This window comes from Triturus cristatus, chromosome 9 (genome assembly GCF_964204655.1).
Source record: "Triturus cristatus chromosome 9, aTriCri1.1, whole genome shotgun sequence".
NCBI classification, from domain to species: domain Eukaryota; kingdom Metazoa; phylum Chordata; class Amphibia; order Caudata; family Salamandridae; genus Triturus; species Triturus cristatus.
The window spans coordinates 929,831,055-929,847,279 of NC_140592.1; the positions used below are offsets into that span (position 1 = coordinate 929,831,055).

General features: G+C 40.7%; 1 long non-coding RNA gene across 1 annotated transcript in view; it reads left to right on the plus strand.

The window, feature by feature from the left end:
* Positions 1–15,943, plus strand: part of LOC146799081 (uncharacterized) — a 75,686-nt gene extending 59,743 nt beyond the window's left edge. The window contains exon 2 of the long non-coding RNA XR_014968843.1: positions 12,265–15,943. This is a non-coding gene — a long non-coding RNA (uncharacterized LOC146799081). The remainder of the gene's footprint in view (positions 1–12,264) is intronic.
* Positions 15,944–16,225: the final 282 nt, after the last annotated feature.

Genomic DNA, 16,225 nt, shown 5'->3' on the forward strand with positions numbered 1-16,225 from the left:
TATTTTAGCATGTATCCATGTAAATGCCATATGTAACACATCTTTCTCACTGTTTTGTATTGTTAACTAGATAACTGGGAAGTTTCTCCCCTTTTCGTTTTTCCCAATCCAAAATGGCCACGATTTTCTTCACCAAAATCGGTCCCTTAAGACATAGACCAGGACGTTTCGTAAATGAAAAAAGTTACCTGATATGTCGCTTTTAGGTACAATATTTGTGCATTTTCATGATTAGGATTTTATCATTTAAGCATATGCGATTTCATCATTTCATTTTTTGAGTAGTGGAACACCGTTAGCCACTACAAGATGGCCGCTGTTATTGCTCTCCTTTCTCCGGCCGGGATTGATAGATAAAGTTCTCGCTCACTTCCGGGTCTGGGAGCCAGCGAGATTCATTCCGCTACTGGCACGACACGGATTAATCGCGCACTGAGTTTAGGGCCAAATGTTTACTGCCCTTCCTGACTACGGACTACGTTTCCTTCTCTGCAGATAATTGGACATGTAAGTAATGGCAGTCGCTGCTTCAGCGTGGAGACTCTGTGGTGAGTCATGTATTGATTAACTCTTTCGATACATTACAGAAAAGTCGAGATAAGAACAGGTCGTATCTCCCTGAATAGTTGGGGCACCTCTGAATCATGGAGGAATATTAATATAAAGCCCAAGTAAGTGGTTTTAAAGGAATTCACGACACCGTGGTGTTACTTTAGGACCCCCATGATTGAATATTCATGAAATACAATTAACAACCCCTATTCCTTATTTGTAGGGAAGCGTGTCTCGCCATATATTCGGTCTACCATTTGACCATTATCCGTGGATGAAAAATAATATAAAAAATTATATTAAAAAAGTCAAAGTAAGTACATTTAAATATTCCACACCGTGGTGATTCGATGATTAACGTCACAATTGAATTTACACCATGAATTAAAATACATATATGTTCCTTACCTACAGGTTTGGACACAAAACTTTATTTTGCTCATTCTTTTGCATACTGGATCCGAGATGGACTAATGTATGCTAAAAACTGGTAAGCCATAAAGTAACAATTCACAATACCTTTAAAGTTTTTAACTGTATATATTAGTATCTTGATTCCAATATAGTTATACTCGCCCTCTTTTTTCTTCCCTCCACCAGTCCCCATATTTACAGTCCTGATGAGACCCGGTATTTAGAAGTGGGTCGAAACGCCGTCGACAAACGAAATAAGAGACAGCTTTGACTGAATTATCATATATTATTTACAAACTGTCCTTGTTAATTTTTCCAATAACCTTTTGCACCTTCATTATTTTTTGTTTATTCATGTTTGTGAGGTTATGGTTTTCTTCACTGGGGTTCACTTTGCACTGCGAATGTAAGAAAGAGAGGAGTAATGTATATATAATATGTTTTTATATGTGATCTAAAAATCTGTGTTAAATAAAAGACCTCGGTTGAGGCTTGGTAAATTATGAAAGGTTCTGTGTAGGCTTACTGTGTTTAGTATTGACTTCATGTTAGTTCTATGAGAGATTAATTCAAACACAACTATTGATGTTGTATGCGATAGATGATTATTTTCAAATTAGTTCCTTGTGAACATTGTTTTGTAGTACAGTGTACTTACCCGGTTCGCAGGGACATAAGGGTTGCTCTTGTAACTTTGAATCATGTTACGGAACAGCAAGGTAAAATGCTTAGAAACCAAAAAATTTACTAAAAAACGTTGTCATTTACAGCACCAATAGCTCTGACTTTCACAAAAGCGAGACCTATTGCATTGCAAATGCTTGTTTCTCATGTAAAGAACCAAAGTAGCCACCCACGGTCACGCAGCGTGACCTGATGCGCGATGAGCGTCACAACGTGTAAATGAGGTGTGGCAAGCACCGCGCTTTCTAGCGAAAGATGGCCAACCCTGAGTGTGTGCAAACGATGATGGCACCTACAGCAGAATGATGTACTCGCGCACCCAGAGGCTTCAAATGTTGGAACCCGCTCCTCGCTGCCTGGCGAAGTTTCCAACTGAATTCTAGGGTTGTAAAATGCTCTGCACCCCTCTGGCCAATGATTGTAACACAGTGATTTCCTTGCCAATCTCCGTATCCGCAGGCAATAAAACAGGAACTATAGTTACACTGTACTTGCTGGCACAAAAGTTTGCATCTGAATGACAGTACCAATGAGGTACCAAAATGTAGTCCAAGTGTCGTAGAAACTGTTCAATCTCCAGCTCTTAGCCAAATTGGCGTGGAAGGTTCCATACTGCAAAAGTATATACAGAAGCGTAGCGATCTGAATTCAGCTTCTTTATTCAAGCTCTGACCATACAGGACACAGGTTCATCTGTCTTCACTGATGCAACCATAATAAATCGAATGCTCACAGTGGAACCAGACAAATTGATACAATGGAACCTGAAACCAGACCATGTCATGCCCTTGTATTCCAATATACAAACCACAACAACTCAATTCTGTTTTTCTCTGCTTAAACACAACATCTCTGCAGTGACTGCATTAACCAATTGAGGTAACAAAGAAGATTCCTTCCTTCGGGGTGATCAGCAGATATAATCCTCGGCAGCATTTTTGGATTTATGTGGCCCGTGTTATTCAGAGTCCTCTTTTTTCTATGCTGATAGGTCACTCTCACTCACTTTTATTCTGTCGGTGGGGGCCAATGTAATCATTCTGATGTGCCCATGTGTGATCCTAAACACCCCTGCAGAGACGGATGCACTCCATGCTTTCTACATAGTCTACTTTTTGGTACCCCCTAATAAAAACCCCAGTGTCCCACTCTAACCTACGAACACAAGAGCTGTGCTTGAATATGCTTGCTGCACAGTACAGATAATTTGAACCCCAGGTGCCCCCCCTCCCCTATCTAGGGGGAGGCGCACCCAGTAGAATACCCAAAGTGAACAACCCTAAATGTGCTGAACAGGAGGGGACAGAGGACTCGTTACGGTGTTGTGTGCCCCATTGAACAAGTGCACAAAAACAGATTTTCAGAGAAGTACATCTGCACATACCGCACGAAACCCTGAAATATACACACACACACTGTCTGAAATACGACCTCTGATCCACATGTGCACACAGTGTGGAATATCAATTCATCTCTGTCCATCCGTAACGTTTGTGTCTAAAATGCACACTAATCTCTGTATATGCATACACCCCTTTACATACAAATGTACAAGATTAGACGACTACAATTTAGGGGCAGTGGAGATAAAATGCCAGTATACTACCATAAAAATAAAGATCTTAAAAAGTTGCAATTCCGGACAACAAATCAGCGCTCTAGCCTCGTCTACTCTGACACTAAAGCGCCTAGTCTGTGTACGAGGAGCTGTTACCTGTTTAATAACTCTTCTTTCTCACCTCTCCAGATGTGTCGTTCTTAGAAGTCAAGTGCCCACTGTAGTGATGCCTCAGTTACAGGTGACGCGCGTAAGTTATTACAGTGTGTGTAGGTAGCTCACCTGTGTTGTAGTCCTGCTTGTAGATCCTGCAAACGAATCCAGTAAATATCATTAAAATCAGACATGTGAAAAGGATTCCCTTACGTGTCACAGTAGACAAATTCAAATCCCAGACGGAGCTTCTGACTTGTCTGCCCTTCACACCAACCGCAGCGCTCTGTTTCATCTTGTGTGGTCTCTGAATTCATGCGAGCCAATCCTCATGTTCTCGCAGATGCACATGTGTCTCAGAGTGGCCGGGAAAAGCTGAGCGAGAGAACAACATCTGTTTTTACACACGGGATATGTACAGTGTATCTCTTGTATACCATGTCCATCATAACAACGAGCCCTCCAGGCCCGCCGGCAGGCTGAATGCCATGGCAGGGCAACAGTGAAGAGATTAAGTGCTACACATGAGGCTGTTTTTTGGAGCACCTGGTGACCCCAAAATGTGCCAGATACCTATATATGCATTACAAATGCATTTTAATGTGGTAATGCGAACACCAGCATTACAATCTCTTAGTCTGACCACGGATGCGTGGTACTTGGCAGGGCTGACTTTCCCTTAGATTCTCGAACGCTTCAAAGAAGAGATGACACGTTGCACAATGTAAAAGGAGAACATCTTTGTAAGGATGAACGTATGGTTCTTCTGGTGAATAACATAAGTTTATTCAGAGGCAACACCAAAACAGCTACACAAGCATTTCCCAACCTGTGGGTTTCAAACCACTGGTGAGTCGCAAGGCAATCTTTGGTTGGTGCTTACCAGTGATGTGTGTGTTCTTGGCATTGTACTATGATTTTAAACAATGTTACAGCAGATGAAACACTGACATATTTCCACCACTTCACATCGCCCCATTTTATCCGGCAATGTTCATGTAGAAGAAGTGAAGATGTGGAAATACGTCAGCAGTTAATCTGCTGTAACATGGTTTGAATAGGACAATGCCAGGAACGCGCACATCACTGGGAACATGAGTGCGCGCTATCAGCTGGTGTCATAGTGAATTTAGTTTGTAAATAAAGTATTTTGACCAGTTGAACTGGGAAGGATTGAGTTACAAATCAAACAGTAGCTTTAAATGTGACTGACTCAGCCCTACTGGCCTTACAGCTTTCTTCAGGCAATTACATTAAATTGTCTGTGTAGCCTAGTCCCTTTCTAGCCCTGAAGAGAGGTGTATGCAGCCAACAAGACCAAGGCACTGTAGGATGCAGTCCCAAACTCAGACCAAGGCTATTGGTCCTCAAAAACAACAGAAAAGCAGAAGCTGCACATTTGTGAAGTCTGGAAAAACCTGTGTATCATCTCTTGAAAGAGCTTGATTTGAACTGCGCAAACAGGGGTCAGAAGAAAACTATATCCGTAGTTTGTTGACTAACACAAGCCAAAGGAAGTCCCTGGAGTTCAATAATCTGATTATGTTCTACCAGTCTGTGCATGATCATACCATAGCACAACTCCCTGGACCATGCAGATAGCTACCCAGTGCTCAGCCAGTAGGGGTCATTATTGCAGATAGCATCATTCTTTCTTGAATAATAAATGCAAAAAAACAGTATTACAAAATAATTACATAAGAAATCGCCACCTTATGTCCATTAAAGCAAGGTGATTCTTGAAAGTCTTGTCGTTCTTAAAATTGAAAAAACAACAAATGATGGACAGAATGCAGAACAATGTCATACATTCACCCCAGTACAGAGATCTGGGCCTAAATCCATCGTTTTTTTTGCTCACCATGCCATTCCAGTTTGAACCCAGCCATATGCAAATCAGTCTTGACCCTGTGCCTCATGGGAACAGTCCAGCCCAAACTGCCAAGCCAGGTCCTCCCTAGACCAGAAACTAGCATCCTAGGACCGGTTACGGGGTTTCACCCCTCTTCAGCCAGGATAGCTTGATTACAATGGCATGGAGAGCACGGGACTCACGTCTGAGCATGCCCGTCCCACTCGGGGTGACAAATGCAAAAACAACAATTGATGGACAGAATGCAGAACAATGTCATACATTCATACCAGTACAGAGATATGGGCCTAAATCCATCGTTTTTTTGCTCACCATGCCATTCCAGTTTGAACCCAGCCATATGCAAATCAGTCTTGACCCTGTGTCTCAAGGGAACAGTCCAGCCCGAACTGCCAAGCCAGGTCCTCCCTGGATTGGAAACAAGCATCCTAGGACTGGTTCTTAAAATTGAGTCATGATTCTAAAACGTTTGCGAAGCACTTAGATACACTCAAAACAGATCTGCCTACTGCAGACAATAAAATCCTAATATTGCTCTCAATCTTTCGTTCTAGAGTTCCCATGCTATTTCTGGAGCTGAGCAATATCACACATCCTCCTTACTTATACACAGCAACAGAGTAAATTTTACATAACAACAAAACAATAAAAACGTAAATTAAACTCCAAAAAGTGTCTATAGTAATATAAGGGAAACCTATAGAACAACCTAAGAAGCTTTATCCTACAACATCATCTTTAAATCTCACAGTGCACCTTAGAGAATGTCCAAAATTGGAAACCTGTTCTGATCCAGATTATTCCATCACTTGATTGGTTTTTATTCCATCCTTCGTGGATCGACCACAACCACCTTTGTCTTATTTGCTAGCCACAGAGTGTTCTACTTGAATACTGCTAGAACTCATCTCACGGACATCCACACCTTCTGTAAATTCCCCAACTGTTTCACTGTAAGAGGATGCATCTTTCTTGTTTTCCCACATACTCACACTATCATCCATTCAAGAGTTTCCACTTACAAAGTAAGATAACAGACTGAAATGCCAAACTTTACAGTCACTCTGCTTTAGTGTAGCTTTCCGTCACTTGTACCAGATCAGAAAACGTGCTTTGACCCTTGCATACTTCGTTAGAATTTTTAACCCTGACCCACTTTCCAATTTCCAACCTCACATTCTTAGCACCATGTTTTTGATCCAAATACTGCATGTACATCTCTCAAGTGCGTTTGGTGTTATTCTTGACTCTAGTGGAAGACCAATACCTTTATCTCTTTGCAAGCAGAGTGACAGCGTTAAATCCAACTCAAATTGTTTAGCGGTTGGATCCCTACCACGAATAATTTTAAAAGAGTTTAGACCAGTGTGAGGTATAGCAATAAAGAGAAAGACAACTAATGCCAGAAAATTTCTCCAATTGGCTACAATACTGCTGTGGGCTTTGGCAGTCAATGACTTATTCTCTTGCACAACAACTAATACGCTTCTTGCTTGACTGAGATTCTTGTCTCACAGTGCTAGAGGATGTGTGGGCTTTCTCCCTCAAGATGATGTCTGTGACCATGAACACCGTAGCTTTGTCCTTCTTCACTGAGCTCTTCCAATCACTCCCCTGCCCTTTCTTATTAAAGAGAGCAACATTGGAATTATTCCAATTAGCAGCATTGGCCCAACTCTCTGACATTTCACCATTCTCATTGGTGGTCTTTACTCATTTAGCCAGAATGCCCCTTGCAGCTTTACTGTCACAATGCCCCCACTTTATTTACGATGGTTGAGATTTTTTTCATTCGCTTTCTCCAAGTTTTGTTTGCTTGTCATACTTGTATACTTTTTGGTGCTCCCAGTGCTGTTGTCAAACTTATAGTATTTGTTGGTTGACCTGTGAAACCTTAAAATCTGAATCTCTCATTTTCTTAATTTAGCTGTGCTTCATTCATACTCACCTTTGATCTGTTTTCAGCCTGATTCTGTCCCTGACGCTACCTGCATAAACAGTTTTAAAGTTGAGACATTGTAGGCTGCGTAAACATGCAGAGTCAGTTTGCTCGAAGGTTTTCAGGCAATAGTTAATCCTTAAGTAAAGTCTACTCAGAATAGCACATTTTGTTGTTCAGCCTTAAAACGTAGAAATTGCACAAAACACCGAGGCTGTCAGATTCTTGCCTTAGCTCATTTGTGTGTTCTTTCCAAAGTTCTATTTACCCCTGGGCGTTCCTTTTTTGTGATCTTCCCTGTAAAAACCAATGTAGCCATTGTTCAAGTGTGCTCCTTTCCTTGAGTAACTCCATGGTGCTCGTTGGATGGAGACCCATTCTGAATGCTTAATAAATTACCTATGGTTTGTACTTCGCTCCACTGTTGATTCCTCCTTACTTGATAAGAACCCGTGGCAAAGTGGTGATCCCTGCACCAGCAGGTTATTAATTAATCTGCTCCACAAATTGGTGCTCAAACGTGGGTCTCCATCAAGCGCTTGCAATCGGACCAGGGCAGGAGATCAGGTTGGTAAGACGAACTTCGCTGAGGAAGCGCCCCACCTGATGAGATTAGTGTTGCTCGTGGTCCAAGGTGATTTTTCTGCTCTCCAACTCTGATCTTCCTGGCGGCTGCTAGCCTTGACTGGGGCCTTCGGTTGGTGATTTTCTTTGGATCAGGGAGGATCGACAGGTGGGAGGCGAAGACTACGCATGAGGTAAATCTGTATTAAACCGGTTTATTTGTTCATTTGGTTAGGATATGTTTGGTATTTGCTTGACTTGATATTCGTCTTGACTTGGTATTTGTTTGGTAATCCGTTTGGAATTGGTACTCCATTCGGAATCTGTTTGGAATTTTGAAACCTAGGATCTGTTTGGTATTTTGAAACTTAGACTCTGTTTTGGAACTTGCTATTTGTTTTTTGCTAACATTTTTTCTTACAGGTAATGTGAGAATATTTTTTATTTCTCTCTGTTTATAAGTTTAAAAAAAATATCTTGTATACCATGCCTGTGATTAGCACTCTGTGGAAGTTTTGTTGTTGCTGCTGCGATAAGCAGAGCATTTTGGAAGCAAGTTCGCCGGCGCCACCAGAAGGTATGCCAAATTTTGAGATGTACATCAAATATGGTATTTGTTCCATCATGTATAAATGCATTTTAGAACAAATATACAAAAGGGGATCCCCAGTTACAATGGCCATTAGAGGGAACCATGGACCCTCACAAACTCGAGTATTTAGAGAAACGATTGTTTTTAAAGAAAGTTGGGCCAGCTATGTTTGACAGTTTGCGTATGTGGAGAAAAGAAGTGAGGGAGCGGCAGCTCAAGGCAGAGGAGGTACAAAGGAAACAGGAAAGGAAAACAGAGTATCAGAAGTATAAGGAATTGATGGATAAGGAAGTTCAGGAGAAAAAGTAATGTTTAGATAGTGAGCATAGATTATTAATATCTAAGGAATATATAGTTAGACCAACTGTAGCAGTTCAGGTCCACCAAGAAGATGTGGATTCAGATTTTGATAGGTTGTTGATAGAACAACCCCCACCCCCATATGTACCTTTAACACCTCTTCCCCCTGCACCATTGAATGTTCTTCCCTTTGTACCCCCGGTTCCACCTCCTTTGCCTGCGGTTGTTCAGCCCCTTATTTTTCAACCAGTACTGGTACACTCTTTACCCTTTCCAACTCAGGCCACTGCACCCCCAACCCAAGCCACTGCACCCCCATCCCAAGCCTCTGCGCCTCCACCTCAGGCCACTGCACTTCAAATGTCTAATGATTCTGTACTTTCTGCATCTGCTCTAACCCCTCGAGTTCTTCGCTCTGCTGTACCTCAGTTTCGTCAGGATGCGATGAGATTGATGGTATTAAATTGGTTAAGTGATATAGAAGTAGAAGACATGATAAACCAGATTCAGGATTTTTCTGAAGGTGAGCTTATTTGTCTTATAAATAAGCTCTCTCATCAACTTATGGTTCAATGGGAGATGACTACAGGGCGAAATGGCCCGGATGATGTTAGAGCAATTAATAGACAGTGTCAGATAGGGGCCTTCCCTGTAGATAGAATTAATAATGCTATTGCAATGATAATTGGATAATTTAATGAACTCTCTTCCTCTCCTTGAATAAAGACCTATGAGGGAAGCTGCGCCACAGTTCATTCCTGGAAGAGGGAATGAGGATAATGATGACCCAAATAGTCCTAATGCTAGAGCCCATTTTTTTATACAATTGGATATATACGCCCTGGAAAAGGATGGATGTACTTTCTTTAAAAGCCTCCTTACCAGACATAAGGAAAAATCCTAGGGGGTTTTATGCTCATGTATAGGCAGCCATTGAATCCTGTATCATGACTTTAGCAGATATCAATATTTTTTTTTATTGGTATGATCCTGACACCAGATATGTGGTGACTTACCTGGAAACAGGATCATGCTGTTGATTTGGGAGGAGATTGGACTGCCATTATAGCAGCTGATAGAGATAGGAAACTTGGTCAGAAACCTAGTCAGCTCATTCTGGATCTACCATGGTAACATACTTACTTATATAAAAACAATGGTTCCAGCTAGGAAAATAGATTGGGCACTCCTTACTGCTTGTAAACAGAAACAGGGAAGAGGCCGTCCCTGATTTCTTTACTCGCTTTGAGGAAATGTCCTCTAATGTATGTAATAGCCCTATTCTTCTTGTCCTTAAAAGGAGGGATGAAATACAGGTTAAAAGTGTATCAATTTGTGATTGATGTGAGAGTAAAGTAACAAGATAGTAGTCCCTCAATATCCTGTTGTTTCTCAGGTAAAGTTAATACACCCATGGGATTTCTGACATCCCTGTTCAAAGCCCTATTTCACAACAACTGAATGTTAGTACAAGGGTCTCCAACATTTTCTGTGACAAAAGTTACTGGTAATGTAAAATGAGCACCCCATCCAAGAGTATTAGCAGTGATCACATTGGTGCATTAGGCAGGATTTTCGGCAGTAATGAAGAAAAAAAAGCAAGGCTTTGACAATTTAAACTGAAGAGCTGCATGTGTAGTGCATGCAAACCATAGCTACTATACCCCTTGCACCAAGATATAAAAAGTGAGTAATAAACATCTCCAACTGAAATAATAGTTTTAAACACATTTTTAAAATGTTACCTATTTTCTCTATAGGCATCAGTTTATGAGTTGTGAAAATATAAAAGAGATGTTGTTTTGAATGCCTGAGTTTTATTTATTAAAATACAGGTTGGACCGTACACTGGTAAGCTACTCGTTGGAGACAGCAATACAGCAGAAAGTTTGAAACAAGTTACAGTGAAATTATTGCATCACTTAGTATCCTTGGGACATAAAGTATCTCTTTTTCAATAACAGTATTATCAACAGAAGATTACCTATTTAGGTCTCTCGTGTCAAAGGGGGGGTGAGACGATACACCAACATAGGATATAATTGGTGCAGAACTTGCAGAAACCACTGACTCAATCTAATATCTATGCGTTTATTACCACATTTTTCATAAATTACAAACCCCCTGCTTGCCTTAACATTAAAGCACGTATGCATGCCGTTTTCTTTGGACTAATCAGTGTGAAGCTGTCTTTTTGCAATTTAGAAATGCTTTATGTAATGCTCCTGCTTTAGGTAAAACTTGATTATTATAAATTTTTGCATGTAAAATATGGTTGCAACTTGGCACGGTCCCATGTAAGAAGGAATAGGTCATGTGCATATTTCTCCTCCACATTGGACCACACTGCGATAAAGCAATCTGAAATGTATATGTAAGGTCACAATTTGAACAGTTATAGTACCACATTTAGTGGATTTCTAAAAAATTATTCAGACCCAGCACCTGACCAGTGCAATATTAACAGGGTATGAGTTGATACTTTTTGCTCCAAAACATCACTCTGAAATGCTGTAACATGAATCCACCCACTGTACTACCCCTCGTGGAGTCCCAACAAGATGATGATTGCATATTTTATTACTGAGAAGGAGACTAAGGGATGGGTAGACCTGACAGATAGCCCTATATCTGATCCACCAGGGGAACTGTCCGTGGATGGTGCATGTTACAAACTACCTGATGGCTCTAGTACTGCTGCTTATATAATTACTCCCTTGAAATCTGTGGTTGAGTTATGTAAAATACAACAAATGTCAACGCAATCTGTGAAGCTGACAGCTTTGACTAGAGCTTGTGAATTAAGTAAAGATTTGACTGTAAATATCAATATATATACCTTTGGAGATGCCCCCTCATTCGGATGACTTTGAAAAGACAAAAGAAAAAAAGAGGTTTTATTTTATTTTGCTTGGTGATAAGATACAGTATGGGGAATGAACAGTAAAGATACTGGATACCTTGATGTTACCAAATAGAGCTGCTATTGTTAAATATTTTGTCCACAAGAAAATTATAGATGAGGTAATACAGGGAAATACTTTTTCCAATGAAACAGCTTAACGATCAGCCTATTTAGAGTATAGTTTAATGTATATTGTAGAGGCAGTAAGATGGACACCAGAAGTGACTATGTTTAATCAAACTCTAGATTTTATTAAGGAAGTACAGGAAGAAGCTTCGGAGGAACAGAAGGAACAATGTAAAAAATATAGGTGCCAGGATGCAACAGGATGTTGGATAGATCTGTCAGGAAAGCAAAGATGAATGCTTCCAAATTATTATGTGAATGTTATTGTTACCATGGCCCTCCGTTCAGCCCATATCAGTGCTAAAGGAATAGTGGCCATGTTAGATCATGTATGGTTCAATAATCTGATCCCCAGAGTGGCAGAGTTCTATGTCAAGAAGTGCATGATGTGCCAAACTTATAGCACAGGAAAAGGTACCCCGTTTCAACAGGATATTTTGCACCCCCAGATCTGCCCTTTGAAGGTCTTGCAACCAGTTGAGGTGGTTATGGGGAGGTCAGCAAATGTATAGGGTGTACCAAGATCAAGGACAATCTGACATTGAATTTACCATTCTTGTTGATTACTGTGTTGACTAAAGATCTGCATTTGATCCATTCACAGGTGAAGGCCAGTCTCTCTCCCAGTCTTAAAGGTCCAGGTCACAAGCTGAGGCCTAGAGACGGTGTCTTTACCCAACAGTTTCAGAGGCCAGTGCAAGTTCTCTTCACTACCCAGACTGCTGTTAAGCACACAGGGCACAGACACCAGCTCCATGCCAGTGATGTGGAGAAAGTAAGCGCCACTCCCTTTTCCATATGATCAGTGGATAACAAGAGGAATACCTGAATATGATCAGATCTCTCAGCAAGTGCCTTTTGGAGATGCTGATCTTTTAAAACATGGTGAAGTGGTGACATTGGAATAATAACTTGCTGCCATCATGCCTGATCCAGATGAACAGATTCTGTTTGAACATCCTGACATTGTTCAGCCCTGATACAAAGTGTGGCCAAGGGCAGAAAAGAACTATAGACTTTGATTGAAGAAACTATCTCTGGAGAGATGGCAACCCATGCCGGTGGTCAAGACCACCAACATCCGGACCAGTACATAAGCTTGCCAGTGAGGCTTTGAAGCAAAAGACACTTGGGACTTAATAGTGTAGTGGGGAAATTTCGGGAAAATTGAGACTACATTGCTCTGTTTCTGGCTGATCGTTACGCTACTCTTTGTTACCTTGGCAATCAAACAACAAATACTACAGTAAGAGGAAGGAAGGTTAAGAAACATACAGGTTGGATATAAAAGATCAGTATAGGGAATAGTGTTAGGTGTTCTTCTGAAATAGGTATTTGTATATAGAATACGTTGAAATAGGTAGAGTTGTCGGTCATTAAGGCCCTTTAGGAAGGTGTTTTTGACCTATTGTAATAAAAGTACTTGCCCCGAATGCCCTCGCTAAAAGCCGACAGTTTTGGATTAGAAAGAGAAAAATAGGGATATTTGTATGTTTTCTATTGTTAGTATTGGGATTTTTCTTTGGGTCTATTTTTGAGGCTTAAAACATATTACCCTGTTCATAGCCTAGTGCCCCCTACTTCTACCGCATCTGAACATTATCACTTCACCGTCTCTCTTAATGATTCACACTGTCAAATACATAAAACGCCCTCAATGTTAATTGAGCCACACAAAAGCTTAATCAAATAACTGCAGAATTACACCAGGAAAAAGGAACATGGATTTGGTCAGAATGGTTTTGAGGTATTGTTTCTGCTTGGGGCTGGACATAATTAAAGGGAATAGTGATTATAGGAGCCATCTTTCTCACTTGCTGTTGCTGCATTCAGCATGCCCCTGTGACATGTACAGCTTATATAGCTACCTGTAACAGTATCAAGCCTTCCCCAATTAATGTTCATGAATTAAGTAGAGAAATGATGGTGCAACTTGAAATTGATGAAATAATGAAAATTGATATATGTAACTTCCTTATGGATTCAGCACAGCTGAAAAGGAAGGACTGTGAAACCTTAAAATCTGAATCTCTTATTTTCTTAATTTAGCTGTGCTTCATTCATGCTCACCTTTGATCTGTTCCCAGCCTGATTCTGTCCCTGACGCTACCTGCATAAACATTAGGTCACAAAGCTAAAGTTGAGACATTGTAGGCTGCGTAAACATGCAGAGTCAGCTTGCTCGAAGGTTTTCAGGCAATAGTTAATCTTTAAGTAAAGTCTAGCACATTTTGTTGTTCAGCCTTAAAACGTAGAAATTGCACAAAACACCGAGGCTGTCAGATTCTTGCCTTAGCTCATTTGTGTGTTCTTTCCAAAGTGCTATTTACCTCTGGGCATTCCTTGTTTGTGATCTTCCCTATAAAAACCAATGTAGCCATTGTTCAAGTGTGCTCCTTTCCTTGAGTAACTCCATGGTGCTCGTTGGATGGAGACCCATTCTGAATGCTTAATAAATTACCTATGGTTTGTACTTCGCTCCACTGTTGATTCCTCCTTACTTGATAAGAACCGGTGGCAAAGTGCTGATCCCTGCACCAGCAGGTTATTAATTAATCTGCTCCACAGTCCTCCACAGATTCAACTTGTTACCTGGCTTGCACCCCCTCTGACCCACATCACAGCTCAATGAACTGGTACAGCGAGAACACTGTGGTGTCACCGATGGAGCACCAGTCAGCAATTTACATGTTTTGTATTGCTATGTCTGCATCCAATTTGTAACTTACCATCATCTGAACATAGTCATTCTTACTGTTAAACCATTGCTCTGATGAAGGTAGGACACAGACCTCTGATTTTGATGCCGGTGTTCTCCAAGAAATACCTCAATTCACTGAAAACAAATTCAGTTTGATTATCAGTTAGCAGTTCATGAGGGAAGCCCGCTCTTTAAAAAAAACTTTACTCTGAAATGTGAGGATGGTAGGCGTTGAGATCTCAGAAATAAATTAACTGTAAACTGTTTGCTCCTACAGTCTTCTATGACTATAGCATACTTTTTCTGTGGTAAAGCAAACTCTGCTCCTTTAAAGTTCAAACTCATACATCTTCTGGAATGATCATTGGGGTCACTGGTGCAATGCAAGTTACTAGTCACTTTTTCCTTTTCCCCACAGGCCAAGCATCTATTCACTATGTGTTTTCCTTGTCAGACTCATTCCAGGCAGCAATGATTTTCCTAGACACTCCTTTTGGTTTGAGCTTTGCTTATGTTTCTTGCTGGCACCATGGTCAAAAATGTATTCTTGGTGGTAGTACAGGCTACTAATTTGTTACCTCTCAAGAGTGTATCATTTTGCACAGGCACTGTTCCTTAATTTTCCAATTGGGTTGCAATGCAGTCTCTTTACTTCTCTATGTTGTCCACCTATTTTTCTTATTTTGAGAGTTTTAGAAAGTGCGAACGTGACCTGTAGGTATCCAGGCACTTTACAGATACAAGACTGGAAGAACCTGTTACATAATGTGTATACCTCATAAAAATAGACATCGAGCACCTGAAAATAAACGTTGAGTTAATACAACATATTACACATCACATAGTATTCTGTGGTAACTAACACACTGCACCAGAAGAAAAGTTCATTGCACAAGAAACATCTTCCTGTTGCTATGTTATGGTTCCACAGCTGTGTGAACTACACTGTGTGTGCGGTAGTCTCCAAGTCCAGCCCACTATTGAGCATTAAGTTAGATGTCTGGTCTGTAGGATCCTCTTGACTTCTTTTTTTCAAGGCGCTTATCAATGGGTTGTCCCGAATCTCAAGTGGGAGAGAGTTCCATATTCTCGGAGTGGATCTGGCGAAAGTGCGTGCATTGTTTTTCTTTTTTCTGAATCTTGGGGGTTTGAGCAATAGTGAATCAGTACTTTGCAAGGAACTGCTGCCTCCTGAGATCATGAGATTTTTTTGTGAAGTATCTAGGCATATCAAGGAGTAGGGCTTAAGGTGTCATGCATACTAGCTTAAAGTGGACCCTAGCTTCTACATGGAGCCATCAGAGAGATTGTGGGGAAGATGTGATATGGTCTAAACGCCCTGTTCCTGTTACCACTCTCATGCTGGCATTAAAGGTCACTTTGATAGTAGCCTGTGAGAAAACAAGGCTTTTTGCTGTGTCTCCTCACTTTGTGCCCCCATTTGGACTGCTGGATGCTGGTGTTCTGACTCTGAGATAAGATAAAAATATTTCCTATTTTTGTAAATTGGTGTTGGATTTTTATTGTGCTTTGTGTCTTACTTATTTACTGTTTTGGTGATATTAAATGCTTTATACACCTGTGTCCTAAGTTAAGCCTGACTGCTCGTGAGCCAAGCTACCAAGAGTTGAGCAAGAATTAATTAATTGAGACTTGACTGGACCTTACGTGTGATTGTGGTTTTATTACTAGCTGTAGGTACCTACCTGCACCTACTAATGAACCACGTTCCAAATCAGCCAAACTGCATTTTGATAAACCAGTTAATTTTGCTCTTCAGTAATCCAGTCTGGATATTACTAGTTATTGAACTGTGGTCTTTGTCTAGAGACAGGATGAAAGGTTTGACCTTCTTCGAGAGGTT